General features: G+C 45.2%; 1 non-coding gene across 1 annotated transcript; it reads right to left on the bottom strand.

Moving 5' to 3' along the window:
* Positions 1-1230: 1230 nt before the first annotated feature.
* On the bottom strand, positions 1231-1337 carry LOC128564075 (U6 spliceosomal RNA). Its single transcript, XR_008373963.1, has one exon. It is a non-coding gene; the product is annotated as a U6 spliceosomal RNA (small nuclear RNA).
* Between the last annotated feature and the right edge of the window lie 2005 nt (positions 1338-3342).

Genomic DNA, 3342 nt, shown 5'->3' with positions numbered 1-3342 from the left:
GGTGGGCCCCTGTAGTCCCAGCTACTTGGGAGGCTGAGACCAGAGAATCACTTAAGCTCAAGAGTTTGAGGTTGCAGTGAGCTGTGACACCACGGCATACTACCAAGGGTGACAAAGTAAGACTCTGTCTCAAAAAAAGAAAGTACTGAATTTGTGCCATCTATTATGGCTATTTTGTTGAGAGTTCTTATCATAAAAGGGTGGTGAATTTTGTCGAATGCTTTTCCTGCATATATCAAGAGATCATCGGCTCAGTGCCCGTACCTCAGTGAGTAGGGTGCCAGCCACATACACTGAGGCTGGTGGGTTCAAGCCTCGCCTGGGCCTACTAAACAACAATGACAACTGCAACCAAAAAATAGCCAGGCGTTGTGGTGGTTGCTTATAGTCCCAGCTACTTGGGAGGTTGAGGCAAAAGAATCGCTTAAGCCCAAGAGTTTGAGGTTGCTGTGAGCTGTGACATCATGGCACTCTACCAAGGGTGACAAAGTGAGACTCTGTCTCAATTAAAAAAAAGAGATCATGTGTTCTTTGTTTTTGCTTCTATTTAAGTGGTGAATTACATTTATAGATCTGGTATGTTGAATCATCCTTGCATCTCTCGGATGAAGCCCCCTTTATTGTGGTGGGTTTTGTTTTGTTTCCATATGCAGCTGAATTCAATTTGCAAGGACTTTATTGAGAATTTTCTTGTTTTGTTATTATTGTGTCCTTTCCTTGCTTTGGCTTTGTGGAATGAGTTGGGGAGGATTCTTCGTTCTCTGTTATGAAATAATTTCTGTAGTGTAGGTACTAGCTCTTTGTAGGTCTGGTAAAATTTGACTGTGAAACCATTTGGTCCAAGACTTTTTTGTTGGGAGTTTTTGCTGTTTCAATTTCAATTTTGCTTGACATTGGTCTGTTCAGGAGTTCTATCTCTTTGTGATTGAGCCTACAAAGGTTGTATGTTTCCAGGAATTTATTCATTTCCTCAACATTTTCAAGTTTATATGCATAGAGTTTTTTTTTTGTTTGTTTGGTTTTTTTTTTTGAGACAGAGTCTCACTTTATTGCCCTTGGGAGAGTACCGTGGCGTCACACAGCTCACAGCAACCTCCAACTCCTGGGCTTAGGAGATTCTCTTACCTCAGCCTGCCGAGTAGCTGGAACTACAGGTGTCTGCCACAATGCCTGGTTATATGCATAGAAAAATTTTTTTTATTATTAAATCATAGCTGTGTACATTAGTGCAAAAATATGGAATGCTTCATGAATTTACATGTCATTCTTGCGCAGGGACCATGCTCATCTTCTCTGTATCGTTCCAATTTTAGTATATGTGCTGCCGAAGCGAGCACATGCATAGAGTTTTTTTTTTTGGAGTCTCACTGTACCGCCCTCTGGTAGAGTGCCGTGGCATCACAGGGCTCACAGCAACCTCTAACTCTTGGGCTTACGCGATTCTCTTGCCTCAGCCTCCCGAGCAGCTGGGACTACAGGGACGCGCCACAATGCCCGGCTATTTTTCTGTTGCAGTTTGGCCGGGGCTGGGTCCAAACCCGCCACCCTCGGAATATGGGGCCGGCGCCTTACTCACTGAGCCACAGGCACCGCCCGCATAGAGATTTTTATAAAATTCAAAGATGATATTTTGCATTCCCATGGTATCAGTTGTAATATTTCCTTTTTAATTTTTTTTTTTTTTTTTTTTGAGACAGTCTCAAGTTGTTGTTGTTTGGCGGGCCTGGGCTGGATTTGAACTAACCAGCTCTGGTGTATGTGGCTGGTGCCCTAGCCACTTGAGCTACAGGCACCGAGTCAATATTTCCTTTTTAATTTCTCTCTCTCTCCTCTCTCTTTTTTTTTGAGACAAAGTCTCACTATGTCACCCTTGGTAGAGTGCTGTGGCGTCACAGCTCACAACAACCTCTAACTCTTGGGCTTAAGTGATTCTCTTGCCTCAGCCTCCCAAGTAGCTGGGACTACAGGCGCCCACCTCAACTCCTGGCTATTTTTTGTTGTTATAGTTGTCATTGTTATTTGGCAGGCCCAGGCTGGGTTCGAAGCTGCCAGGTCTGGTATATATGGCTGGAGCCCTAGCTGCTGAGCTACAAATCAAGCCTTTTTTTCTTTTTCTTTTTTTTTTTTGAGACGGAGTTTCACTTTGTTGCCTTCAGTGAGTACCATGGCATCACAGCTCATAGCAACCTCCATGTCTTGGGCTGGAGCAATTCTCTCATCTTAGCCTCCCATGTAGCTGGGACTACAAGTGCCCGCCACAATACCTGGTCTTGCTCTGGCTAAGGCTGGTCTTGAACCCATGAGCTTAGGCAAATGCTAGGATTACAGGCATGAACCACCTCACCCGGCCCTTTCATTTTTGACAGTCTCACTCTCTTGCCCTGGGTAGAGTGCTGTGGCATCAGCCTAACTCAGAGCAACCTCAAACTTCTGGGTTCAAGGAACCCTCTTGCCTCAGCTCCCCAACTAGCTGGGACTACAAGCACCTGCCACAATGCCTGGCTAATTTATCTTTCTCTCTTTTTGTAGAGATGGGTCTTACTCTTGGTCAGGCTGGTCTGAAACTCCTGAGCTCAAGCGTTGCTCCCACCTCAGCCTCACAGAGTGCTGGGATTACAGGCATGAGCTACCACATCTGGCACAATCCTATTCTTGAGGCTTTCCACTGTGTTTTGTATTTCTTCTCTTTTCTTTTCTTTCTTTCTTTCTTTTTTTTTTTTGGAGAGAGTCTCACTCTTTTGCCCTGGGTAGAGTGCTGTGGTGTAGTTCATAGTTCATAGCGACCTCAGACTCCTCAAGTGATCCTCCTGCCTCAGCCTCCTGAGTAGCTGGGACTTGAGGTGCCCACCACAGCACCTGGCTAATTTTTCTGTTTTTAGTAGAGACAGGATCTGGCTCTTGCTCAGGCTGGTCTCCAACTCCTCAGCTCAAGGGATTCTCCCACCTTGTCCTCACAGAGTGCTAGGATCACAGGTATGAGCCACTGAGCCCCCGAGTACTTTGTATTTTGAATGAATTTTTCATTTCCAGAAGCTCAGCTTGATTTTTTTTTTTTTTTTTGAGACAGAGTTTTACTATCACCCTCAGTAGAGTGGTGTGGCGTCACAGCTCACAGCAACCTCAAACTCTTGGGCTTAAGGGATCCTCTTGCCTCAGCCTCCTGAGTAGCTAGGACTACAGGCACTGCCACAACGCCCGGCTATTTTTAGAGACGGGGTCTCACTCTGGCTCAAGCTGGTCTTGAACCAAAGAGCTCAGGTGATCCACCCACTTCAGCCTCCCAGAGTGCTAGGATTATAGGAGTGAGCTTTTTCTTTTTTTTTTTTTCTTTTTGTATTAAAA

This window comes from Nycticebus coucang, chromosome 13 (assembly GCF_027406575.1).
Source record: "Nycticebus coucang isolate mNycCou1 chromosome 13, mNycCou1.pri, whole genome shotgun sequence".
NCBI classification, from domain to species: domain Eukaryota; kingdom Metazoa; phylum Chordata; class Mammalia; order Primates; family Lorisidae; genus Nycticebus; species Nycticebus coucang.
This window is presented reverse-complemented; position numbering and strand designations above follow the sequence as displayed.